This window comes from Camelina sativa, chromosome 4 (genome assembly GCF_000633955.1).
Source record: "Camelina sativa cultivar DH55 chromosome 4, Cs, whole genome shotgun sequence".
Lineage (NCBI taxonomy): Eukaryota > Viridiplantae > Streptophyta > Magnoliopsida > Brassicales > Brassicaceae > Camelina > Camelina sativa.
The window spans coordinates 7,794,328-7,807,506 of NC_025688.1; the positions used below are offsets into that span (position 1 = coordinate 7,794,328).

A 13,179-nucleotide genomic window follows, 5' to 3' on the forward strand; every position below is an offset into this window, starting at 1 on the left:
CTCACAATTCTCTTGTAGGGATAGGGTGCAGCGAACGTGGGAGAACAAACTTGGAAGAGAATGAGTCAAAAAGGTCTTCAAACGGATTCCAGTCTCTAGCAAATCTCAAAACGTGACCATCGCTGCTACATTCCAAGTTCTTGTGACGCCCAAGCTTGTCTTTGAACAAGTTGAAGAAACAGAGTATCTATAGGAGTTACACACTGTCACGGGATGTACCTGAAGGACTTCAAACGAAGCGGGAAGACAGTGCGATACATCGATCGTGGAGTTGTTGACCATGGGCGAAAAAGGTGTCAGGCTAAAAAGGTGTTCGTTGGAAGCTACAAGCAAGTGGAGTGTTGAAGTCAACATAATGATGGGGTTTCTCCTATGACTCATTGGACAAAGAGAGGTTCTTGAAAGACATGGTGCATAGGAGGATTTGCTGGATAAAGAAGAGTATGTGAAGATTGTTGCTGCATATAAAAGAGAAGCAGCTCACATCCTTGTTCGGTTACCACTTTTATAGAGAGAAAAGTGTGTGTGTTTAGATCTTAGCAAGAAGAACAATATTGCTTGAGGGTTTCATTGGTGAGTGAATAAAGAGAGAGCATAGCTGTTGCTGTGCAGGTAAGGTTGGGTAGATTAGGATTGTTTCAGTGGCAATCCAGCTGTTTTGGTGTTGCATAAAACTGATCAAACAAGCTTGTAAGAAAGTTGTTTGAGAAATTCTTAATAAAGCTCAATTTACTGGTATCTTGGTGTTCTTGTAGTAGTATTCAAGGTTCTAGTTATTTCAATTGGTATCAGAGCGGGAAACCGATCTGAGACTGTCGTCTCTACACAGGTTAGATCCTAAGTTATGGAACCAAATACTGATGGTACGGGTACAAGTAAGAACATCATGCTGGATACTAAGAGATATGGGTATTGGAAAGTTCGAATGACACAACTCATCAGAGGCCAAGGAGAAGATGCATGGACAGCCGTAGAAGAAGGATGGGAACCTCCGTTTGATACAACAAAAGAGGGAGTTAAAGCCAGATGGACAATTGATGAGAAGAATCTGTCAAAATTCAATGCAAGAGCCATGAATGCCATTTTCTCTGGTGTGGATGAAGATGAGTTCAAACTCATTCAAGGATGCAAGTCTGCAAAACAAGCCTAGGATATTCTCCAACAATCTCATGAAGGAACGTCAAGTGTTAAGAGAACGAGACTTGATATGTTAGCTACTTAGTTTGAGTGTCTGAAGATGGCTCCAGATGAAACAATAGTGAAGTTTAGCTCAAAGCTCAGTGCCATAGCGAATGAAGCTGAAGTTCTTGGAAAGATCTACAAGGATCAAAAACTGGTGAAAAAACTGTTGAGATGTCTTCCAGCCAAATTTGCTGCTCACAAGGCTGTAATGAGGGTAGCTGGGAACACTGAGTCAATGACTTTTCCTGAATTGGTCGAGTTACTAAAATCTGAAGAAATGGAAGGTGATGAAGACAAAGTCAAACCATCTAAAAGCGTTGCGTTTCAGGCCGATGAAAAACCTGATCAGTTTCAAGAAATCAAAGATAGCATGTCCTTGTTGGCCAGAAATTTTGGTAAAGCTTTAAAAAGGGTTGAGAGAAACAACAACAGAGACACACGACGTTGGAGTAATACAGAAGGAGACAAACCAGGTGGTAGATCATCAAAACCAGATGCTGACTACTCTGGTAAGAGAAAGGAGATTCAGTGCTATGAATGTGGAGGGTATGGTCATATCAAACCTGAATGTCCCGTAACCAAACAGAATGAGTTAAAGTGTCTTGAGTGCAAAGGCATGGGACACACAAAGTTTGAATGTCCTAACAAAACCAAGTCAAAAGAGAAATCCCTGTTGAGCTTCAGTGACTCTGAGTCTGATGAGGAAGGGGAAGAACTGCTCAACTTTGTTGTTTTTACAGTCAGTGGAGATAATGTTCAGATAGGTGCTGAGTCTAATTCAGAGAGTGACGAAGAAATCAATCCTAAGGAGGAATACAGAATTCTGTATGACAGTTGGGTACAACTAAGCAAGGATAAGCTTAAGCTTATTCAAGAAAAGCTTACTTTGGAATCTAAACTTGAAACAGCCTATGAAGATGCAACGGAAAAGGTTAAACATACTCCACTCAAGGCTAATGATCAAACAACTGAAGGACTTCTTCAGAAGCTAAGCAACCTTCAAGAAGAGTATTACAAAGAAAAGGGAAGAGCCACAGTACTTGAAAAGGAGTTGAATGAGAAACACAAGCAGATCAAGATGCTGAACAGTGGGACTAAGGATCTAGACAAGATTTTGTCCATGGGAAGAATATATGCCACACACAGAGGTCTAGGGTATCAAGGAAATACTGGAACCTCAAGTGATATGGCAGTTCAACCTGTGAATTTCGTGAGTGCCAATCACTTAGAAAAGGAAGAAGGTATATCTACTAACTTGAAGAAAGAAATTTCGGTGATAAAGAAATCAGAGGAAAGGCATAACCATCCGTTGAAGGACCATCATAGGAGGGTCATAAGGAGAAGAACCTATGGGTGTGATCACTGTGGTGGCAATCATCAAAGAAAACACTGTTACAGTTTCAGGAAGAAGATCAATCTGTTGTGGAATCTCAAAGAAAGATTTGTATAGTGATCTGCTTATACAAAGATCAAACTTCAACCTAATGAAAATGTATGAAGAAGATGATGAGATCTACATAAGTTGCAATCTAAAGGCTTTCACTGCTGTTTCTGGAGAAGACACAACCGAGAATATCAGCTTAAGATGTAATCTAAGCTTGATACAACTTGGAGAGGATGACGAAGAAGCCAATGTAGCCTACACATCTACAGGCTCATCGGAAGTCAACTCTTGGTACTTTGATAGTGGATGCTCAAGACATATAACAGGAGATCAATCAGCATTAGACGAATTTACACCCTAGGTGGAAAAGTCACTTTTGGTGATGGAAGAAAAGGTCAAATCAAAGGAAAAGGGGTGATTGACAGATCTAACCAACCTCAACTGGCCAGTTGATGGACTTCGTGTAAATCTAATTAGCATAAGCCAGTTATGTGATGATGGACTTAAAGTCACATTCACAAAAACGGAATGCGGTGCATATGATGAAAACGGAAACAAAGTTCTAGCTGGAGTTCGTTCAGGAAACAACTGTTATATGTGGAAAGAGTCAGAGATGTGTCTATCCGCTACAGTCTCTAAACTTGATCGATGGCATCGACGGCTTGGTCACATCAACACTCAGAGTTTAGTCAAGATAGTAAAGGCTAACATTGTCAGAGGAATACCAAAGCTTGATGGAAAATCTGATGCAGTCTGCGATGCCTGCAGTAAAGGAAAACAAATCAAGGTACAACACAAGAAAGTCGCTGATATTGGTTCAAAACGAATTCTGGAGTTGATACACATGGATCTTATGGGGCCAGTACAAACCGAGAGCTTGAATGGAAAAAGGTACACCTTTGTACTTGTTGATGATTTTTCTAGATTCACTTGGGTCAGATTTTTTTAAGAGAAAAATTAGAAGCTGTTGAGAGCTTCAAGATACTGGCTCTACAACTTCAGACTGAAAATGGACCCATAGTTCAAATCAGAAGTGACCACGGTGGTGAGTTCCAGAATGAAGAATTTGAGCAATTCTGCAACTCTCAAGGGATACGACATAATACTCTGCACCAAGGACACCACAACAAAATGGGATTGTTGAAAGGAAAAACAAAACTCTTCAAGAAATGGCAAGAGCCATGATTCACGGCAACAATGTGTCACCAAGGTTTTGGGCTGAAGCAATAAACACTGCTTGTTACATCATCAATCATGTCTATGTGAAACCAAACACCAACACCACTCCTTACGAAATTTGGAAAGGGAAAACTCCGAATCTGTGCTACTTCCACACGTTTGGGTGTATCTGTTACATTTTGAATGATAAAGATCACTTGGGTAAGTTTGACTCAAGGAGTGATGAAGGTATTTTTCTGGGATATGCTACAAATAGTATGGCTTACAGGGTATACAACAAACGTCTCAAGAGAGTTGAAGAATCTGTTAATGTTGTATTTGATGATATATCACCTACTCAAGAATTCCCTGTAGCTCAGGATGATGAAGATCTGCCAACTCTTGATCTAGAGAAAGTTGAAAAGGATCAGGAAGAAGAAACAAGGGTTACTCAAAGACAAGTTGTGGACTCAAGGTTAACATCTTTGCAAGTTCCTAAGAATCACTTAGAATCATATGTGATTGGCAACCTCGAAGGTCACAGACAAACAAGAGGAGTTCAGATTAACTTTCGAGAAATGTTACAACATTCTTGTTTTGTCTCAACACTGGAACCATCTGACATCTTTGCAGCCTTAGAAGATGAGATTTGGTTTGCTGCGTGTCATGAAGAGATTAATCAGTTCGTTAGGCATGATGTGTGGGATCTTGTTCCAAGACCTCCGCAAGTAAATGTTGTTGGTACTAAGTGGATCTTCAAGAACAAGATTGATGAGGATGAAAATATTACACAAAATCAAGCCAGACTAGTTGCTCAAGGTTACTCTCAAGTTGAAGGAGTTGACTTTGATGAAACCTTTGCTCCTGTAGTACGTCTTGAATCCATTCGTTTATTTCTGGGGATGGCCTGTCTTCTGAACATTAAGATGTTTCAAATGGATGTGAAGAGTGCATTTCTATATGGGATTATCCAAGAAGAAGTTTATGTCACTCAGCCAAAGGGGTTTGAAGACCCAAAATTTCCGAATCATGTGTACAAACTCAAGAAGGCTCTGTATAGATTGAAGCAAGCACCACGAGCATGGTATGAGTGTCTCACTGTGTTCCTTCTTGAAAATGGGTTTAAAAGAGGCAGTGTAGACAAGACTTTGTTTATCTATGAAGAAGGTTCAAATATCCTCATTGTTCAGATCTGTGGGGATGATATTGTGTTTGGAAGCACTAATCCAAAACTTGTGAAGACCTTTGTCAAAGGAATGACTAAGGAATTTGAGATGAGCATGGTTGGTGAGATGAACTACTTTCTGGGATTACAAATCAAACAAAGTGATAGTTGGATTCACATCTCTCAATCAACATATGCAAAGAGCTTAATTCAAAGATTCGGAATGCAAACGAGCAAGTCAGCCAGGACCCCTATGAGCTCAACAACAAAGCTGTCGAAGGACTCAACTGGTCAAAAGGTTGATGAAAAGCTCTACAGAGCTATGATTGGCAGTCTTCTCTATCTCACTGCTACTCGGCCCGATTTGTGCTTCAGTGTTGGTGTATGTGCTCGGTATCAGGCTGATCCAAAGATGTCTCATCTGAATGTTGTCAAAAGGATCATCAAATATTTCAAGGGAACAACTGATCGAGGTCTGTTTTACTCTAAGCAAACTAACTCGAATCTTGTAGGTTTCTGTGATTCTGATTGGGCAGGAAGTCTTGATGATCGACGAAGCAGATCTGGAGGTTGTTTCTTCCTTGGGAATAATCTCATCGCCTGGCACAACAAGAAGCAAAGTTGTGTGACTATGTCTACAACAGAGGCTGAATACATTGCCATGGGGAGTTGTTGTACTCAGCTCATGTAGATGAAACAAATGCTGTTTGATTATGGTATTGTATCCTCAACCTTCTTAGTTTACTGTGATAATGAAAGTGAAATCAATATCTCTAAGAACCCTGTTCAAAACTCTCGCACTAAGCACATAGACATTAGGCATCACTTTATCCGTGAAATGGTTGAAAACAAGGTAATTGAGATCTCTCATGTGTCCTCAGATAAAGACTTGCTGATATCTTTACCAAACCTTTGGATTTGAACACCTTCGCACATCTTCAAACTTCAATTGGGTTGTGTGATCACTAATGTGTTTATATGTCTGAGCCTCATGCTGTAGGTTCCCGGTACAGGATTGCACAGCTCTTTGTTTTGCTTTTTATCTATGTATAATGAAAACCTCTGTTTTGGCAAGTCTTTTCAGAAAAACAGCTGCACATCTCCTTTTCTCGCTCCTAAAACCTTCCTCACATTCAGATCTCTTCACTCGTTGATCATGGACCATGACAACCCACCTTCTTCAAATTTTGGTGTTGAGAACTCCACTCCTGCTGCTAAATAATCTTCCGCTGCTCCTGTTCTTTTTTCAGCAGACCCTCCACTTGTCCTAAAGACCAAACCTGGAGTCTCTCAACCTAAGAAGACCAAGCGTAAGCCTCCTCCTCTTCCTCCTAGCAAACGTTCTTATGTTCGTGCATCTGGATCCAAAGGAAAGTCTAAGCCATCGCCCGCTCCAACTCGTCGCATGCCTCGTCGTAGCTCTACTCGCTCGTCCACTCACGATGACCTTGGAGATGTCACTGACACTTCACTTCCAAAGCCCGATCTCACTGCAGAGGATGTTGCAGAAGTTCCTCCACCGACGTACCTCTCTCGCTATGTTGCAAATCGCTGTCTCACAGCTGCTCGTGATTTGAACTACCCTGAACTGAAGCTTCCGTCCTCCGATCCCTACTCACCTCAGTTATTCGCCAAACTCACCATGCGTCGTTTTCAGACTATCTCAGATCGCCCCTTCAATGAGATGGGCTTCCTTGCTCCTGATAACCCTCACGGTGGTGATGCATACAAAATCCTGTCGGATTTTGGTCTTCTGCCTACAGTTACTGAAGTTGATTCGTTTGTTGGGGCTGTTGTCAAAGAGTTCTATGCCAACCTGGCTGAAGCTGAAACAGATGGGATCGACACACTCAAAGTTTATGTTCGTGGATCCATGTATGAGTTCTCTCCATCTCTCATCAAGGCCATGTATCAGCTTCCCAATGAGCTGTACCCTTTGAATGCGACTCAGATCCAAATTCTTGACAGTCTTGATGAGATTGTCACTCTCCTCACTGATGGTCGGATTCGTACTTGGGAGCTTCGCAACAAAAAGGAGATGGGCGATACGGTGGCGATGCTTCAGAAGATCTGTTGTCAGAACTGGATGCCCACAATGAACCCCAGCTCTATGTCTGCTGAGCGGTCTATACTCCTCTTTATGATTCTCAAAGGTCATCGCTTTAATTTTGAGAAATTGGTCTTTAATGAATCTGTGCCTGCAGCTCTGTGGTCGCGAATGCTTCCTCCAATGTTCGTCTCATTCTTCCCAATCTCATTGATCAGCTCCTACGTCTCCAACGCATTGTTCCTGCTCTCTCCGGTGATGTTACCTCTGCTGCACCTGTTAAGTTCAAGATTGAGCCGAAGGAGCTTCTGTCCTCTCAGACTCCACACACTCTTCTGTCGGATATTTGCCACTTGCATGAATTCACCAAACTCATGACGGAACGTCTTGCAGGTAAGTCTCTCTCCTGTTCCACTTTCTCTGATCATTTCTCTCTAGTTTTTATATGAGTCTGTGCACTCAAGCAGGGGGAGATTACCTTGATATCGTTTATTCTGAGGGTGAGGGTGATCCTGAAGATGAGAAAGACGGTGATGAAACCAAGAGTGGCTGAACAAATTCGTATATGCTCGCATGTAGTGGTTGTTTTTAGTCAGAAACTCTCTAACGGTTATGTACTGCATTTACAATTGCAGAACTCTGATTTTTTTTAGTTCTACTCGGCTATATGTTGAACCTTTGAACTTTATGCTGCTCTGAAGTATTTCAGTTATCTTAATGCCTTGTGGTTCAGTTTTGGGTTTTCTGTTCGGTTTGCATCACTAACTTGTTACAGGAAGGCTTGAGGCACACACTTAGATAAAAAGGGGGAGATTGAAGAAACAGAGTATCTGTAGGAGTTATACACTGTCACGGGATGTACCTGAAGGACTTCAGACAAAGCGGGAAGTGTCAAGTTGATCTGCCAGCACAACACCTTGAAGACAGTGCGATACATCGAGCGTGGAGTTGTTGAGCATGGGCGAAAAAGGTGTCAGGCTAAAAAGGTGTTCGTTGGAAGCTACAAGCAAGTGGAGTGTTGAAGTCAACATAATGATGGGGTTTCTCCTATGACTCATTGGACAAAAAGAGGTTCTTGAAAGACATGGTGCATAGGAGGATTTGCTGGATAAAGAAGAGTATGTGAAGATTGTTGCTGCATATAAAAGAGAAGCAGCTCACATCCTTGTTCGGTTACCACTTTTATAGAGAGAAAAGTGTGTGTGTTTAGATCTTAGCAAGAAGAACAATATTGCTTGAGGGTTTCATTGGTGAGTGAATAAAGAGAGAGCATAGTTGTTGCTGTGCAGGTAAGGTTGGGTAGATTAGGATTGTTTCAGTGGCAAACCAGCTGTTTTGGTGTTGCATAAAACTGATCAAACAAGTTTGTAAGAAAGTTGTTTGAGAAATTCTTAATAAAGCTCAGTTTACTGGTATCTTGGTGTTCTTGTATTAGTATTCAAGGTTCTAGTTGTTTCACAAGTTAGTGGTAGATACAAAACACTTGTGCATCTCACTCCACAAATACATTTAATTAGCATCAAAAGGGTTTATTGCCAACGGATGGTAATTTAAACCCCTCTTCATATAAGCCGGAGATATTTCAGATACTATTTGCCATTCCTCTCTATGTAATCTCCACACACATAACTTATTCACTACACTTCCATCATCTTTTTCTTCTTTGATGATGTTCATATACATTAAAGATCCTTGAGATTTTGTTCAAGCTCTTATGAAACTCACATTGTTTTTTGCATTGATAATAATCCAAACCAGTAGCATATAAATTATGGGATAAAATAACGTTATGATCAACTCTCCCGTAATTGCAGCCAAGCCAGTAAAGGTTTCCGTTCAAGCTAACAGGATTGAACCAAGTAACACACCTAAAAGCATTAGGAGTATGGAGAGTGTTGAAACGCCATAAACTTGTCTTAGATGAATATGTGAGTAAGCTTATTGTGCCTGTATCTTCGCTTTTTTTGTCCATCATAACAATTTTGTAATCTAAAACGACACCGTTTTCAGTTCGTGTGGTGAGTGCAGATGGTCTGAATACTTCAACGTTTCGAGGAGAAGAAAGAGGAGGTAATTTAATTTCAACACATTGTAGTGTAATTGGATTAGCCACATAGTAGTTAGGTTTCAAACTAACCAGAATCAACCCGACATCAGTGTATGCATCAACAGTAACTTTTTCCTCCTGGAATTTAAATTTGTGAGTTAGGAAAGAGGAGATGTAGGAGCCTAGAGAACGTGGAAGTCCCCAAGTCTCACATCTGTAGTGAGCCATGTAAGGGTATAGAGAAGCAAAACACACTGATTCACACTTGGAACGCGCCAAGCCAAAGCTTTAATATTTATTCTTATCAAACTCTTAACCGGTTACGAGAATAAATCTAAGCACTCTTCTCTTCTCTATCTAACATAACACCCTGTGTAGATCTAAGAGAGTAGAACCAACTTTCTCTCTTTTTATCTACAAGCGAAGAAAACCAACCCTCTCTCTTTTCTATCTAAAATCTCACCAGTATAGATCTAAGAGAAAGAAAAACTATTCTCTGCGCACTTAATCACAACCCTGATTAACGTCACAGAGAACTGGGAACACCCCTTCTAAGACTTATCTTTGTGGCTTCGAAGTTTACAACTGTATCAATATTCTAGGGTGCTCAAATTGGCTCGTGGCGTACTCGTAGAATATATATACACGACTTGAGAATCCCTAGAAGGTGAATCTCCAAGTATCACGGGAAAAGGAAACTGTTTGCTCTCCAACTTATCTTTTCCTTATTTGCTGTAGAGAATATTTATTTGCATTTCTTTCACTTACTCGACTACTTACCCGATCAGGTACACAATAACCTGTATCGAGTAATACCTCGAGCTGTTCATATCTCACTTGCATACTCGATCACCCCACACGATCATGTACTCGATTGCTTTCATCGAGTGCTTAGGTCGTGTGGTTTACTTGTTTATGTTCTTTTACTTTGTTTATTTTAGGAATCGTTAGAACCAAAACCCTAATTGCTTGGCTTGACTTGCATTGTTCTGATCATATCCTTCCTACTAGCAATACACAACCATTTGGATTGATAACCCTTTGTACTACAAGTGCATAGGGGATTGATACCTTGGGTGAAAACTTGTCTATCAATTTGGTGCTGTTGCCATTTGGTTGTTTTACTTTTGCTACGTTTCGGATTTCAGCGCTTGCTAGATCAAGTTCGTTTGTTTATATTTGGTTTGGATACTGACTTGTTTGCATTCACATTGTTTGTTTTGCATCTCAGGTATAACCTGAGCACCCACCCGACCCTTTACTCGATCACCTGGATCGAGTTGATCCTCTTGTACACACTCAGACACATACCTGTGCATGCAAACACGATCCAGAGGTAGCCAGAACCTGAGTCCTTTCATCGACAGCATCGACAGACCTCGGCTACTCAGACAACAACAAGTTCAACAAGAACCATCAATCATTGAGGAGACGATGAATAATCAGAACGGTCCACCAGCTCCTCAAGCAAGGACCGATATAGGAGCAGGAGATGCTCCATCTACTCACACTCAATGGAATGGCATTGTGCCACCAGCTGTGCAGAACAATAATTTTGAGATCAAGAGTAGTCTCATCCAGATGATACAGAGCAATAAGTTTCATGGATTGCCAATGGAGGACCCATTGGATCATCTGGATGAATTTGATAGGCTCTGTAGCCTCACTAAGATCAATGGAGTCAGTGAAGATGGATTCAAGCTCCGGCTTTTCCCATTCTCTTTGGGAGACAAAGCACGAATCTGGGAGAAATCGCTCCCTAAGGAGTCCATCACCACTTGGGAAGCGTGCAAGAAGGCATTCCTGGACAAATTCTTCTCCAACTCCAGAACCGCAAGGCTGCGAAATGACATTTCCGGCTTTGTTCAGAGGAACAACGAAACGTTCAGTGAAGCTTGGGAACGTTTCAAGGGATACACTACTCGATGTCCACATCACGGCTTCAGTAATGCTTCATTGCTGAGCACACTTTACCGAGGCGTGGTCCCCAAGATACGGATGTTGCTGGACACCGCAAGCCATGGTAACTTCCTCAACACAGATGTTGATGAAGGTTGGGACCTAGTTGAGAACTTGGCTCAATCTGATGGCAACTACAATGAGGAATATGATCGCTCTGTGCGATCTACAGGAGAGGAAGATGCCAAGTACAAGAGGGACATGAAAGCCCTCAATGACAAGCTCGATCAGCTCCTCAACCAGCAGAAGCATGTTCATGCTATATCAGAGGAAGAGCAGTTTCAACAACAAGATGGGGAGACTATGCAACTAGAGGATGTTAACTACATCAACAACCAAGGAGGGTACAACAGAGGGTACAACAACTTCAAGCCGAATCCGAATCTGTCTTATCGGAACCCGAATGTTGCGAATCCTCAGGACCAAACTTACCCATCTGCAGTTCAAGGGAACCAGATCCAACAGAAGCCTTTTGTCCAATACAACCAAGGTTATGCACCTAAGCAGCAGTATTCAGGAACCTACAACCAACCACCTGGATTCCAACAACACCAAGGTCCACCAAACCAATCACAAGAAGCTGAGTTACGCGGTCTCATTCAGAAAATGATTCAGAATCAGGTTATCGCTTCTATGGACATCGCGAAACGGTTCGTAGAGATGAGCAACAAGATCGACTCAGGGTACAATGATCTCAATGCCAAGTACGAATCACTTAACACAAAGGTTCGATACCTGGAAGACCATCACAACAACCAACCAGCCCCAAAGATCAACCAACACCCAGGTAAAGCTGTTCAAAACCCCAAGGATTATGCAACTGCTCAAGCCATCTTCCTTGATGATGACTATGAGGACTACCTCACTGGGGACAGTGATGATCAAGATGGGGAGGAGGTGGAACACCCAATGCGAAATGAGGCCAAATACTACATATCCGAGTATGAACCCGAGTCTTCACCCGAAGAGACTAATCGAGTTGATGATCGAGCACTGGTTCGAGAATCGCAAAACAAAGAACAACCGAAGTGGAACCCGATGACCTACACGATGGTGTTGATCAGATGATGCATCGAGTAGATGTTGAAAAGATAGATCAGCCTCAACCACCTGCACTAGTAGAAGGGGAGTTAGAAGAAAGGTTCAATTCTGCACTTGACATCCAGCTGGAGGCGCTTGCATAGCGAATGGCTAAGCGTAAAGCTCCACCACCTAAGTTTTTGCTCCCACACGAGCTTCATCAGGAAGCTGCCAAGGAAGCAGCTCGATTGGAGGATGAGGTCAAGGAAGCTGTCAAGGAGATTGGTTTTGAAATTCTAAGAAGTGGAGTTTGCTTGGATCCTGAGCTGCGAATTGAGGAAAAACTTGAAGATCCTGGCTCTTTCACCTTGCCGTGTTCGCTAGGACTTCGGATCTTCAAGAACTGTTTGTGCGACCTTGGAGCTTCAGTTAGCATTATGCCGCTTTCAGTTGCCAACAAGCTAGGATTCACTGATTTTAAACCAAGTAAATTGTATTTGATTCTGGCCGACAGAACAGTGAGGCATCCGATTGGTATCTTGGAGAACCTGCCTCTCACGATTGGAGGATTGGAAGTGCCTGCCGACTTCATGATCCTCGATATGGACAAGGAACCAGATGATCCGCTGATTCTAGGAAGACTATTCTTGGCAACAGTTGGTGCTGTGATCGAGGTGAAGCAAGGCAAGATCAGAATAGAACATGGTGAGCATTTCAAGATGGAGTTTGATGTGAAGAAGGGGATTAAGAGGCCAACCATTGATGGTCAAGCTTTCTTTACAAAGACCAAGCAAAGGAAGGTGCAACATCTTGAAGAGGTCAACACCACATTTGCCTTAGAACCTGGACAAAACCTGGAAAATCTGTTGAACCAGCCTACTACAGTGGAGAGGATTCTAGAACCTTTTCCACATGGACCCCATGCTTAAGGAGCATGAAGAGTCAAGCTTAGTGACTTTAAACAAGCTCACTTGGGAGGAAGTCCCAAAGGTATCTTTTAATTTTAGCTTATTTGTTTTACTTACTTTTATTTACTTTTTCTCTTTTTGCAATTTTATAAAAAATAAAAAAATGGAAAATTAAGAAGAGGAAAATTGAGAAACCCGAGGGTCAACCCGACACCGTACTCGACGCGCCTGATCGTGTCCCTGCTCGGGTGGCGAGTGGAGTCTGAATCCCACAAGGAAGTCCACTCTCAGTGAACCCCACCAACCAAA

At 42.0% G+C, this 13,179-nt stretch overlaps 1 pseudogene; it reads right to left on the reverse strand.

Annotated features, from left to right (window-relative positions):
• The window catches only part of LOC109132461, a 22,818-nt pseudogene continuing 9,640 nt past the window's right edge, over positions 2-13,179 (reverse strand).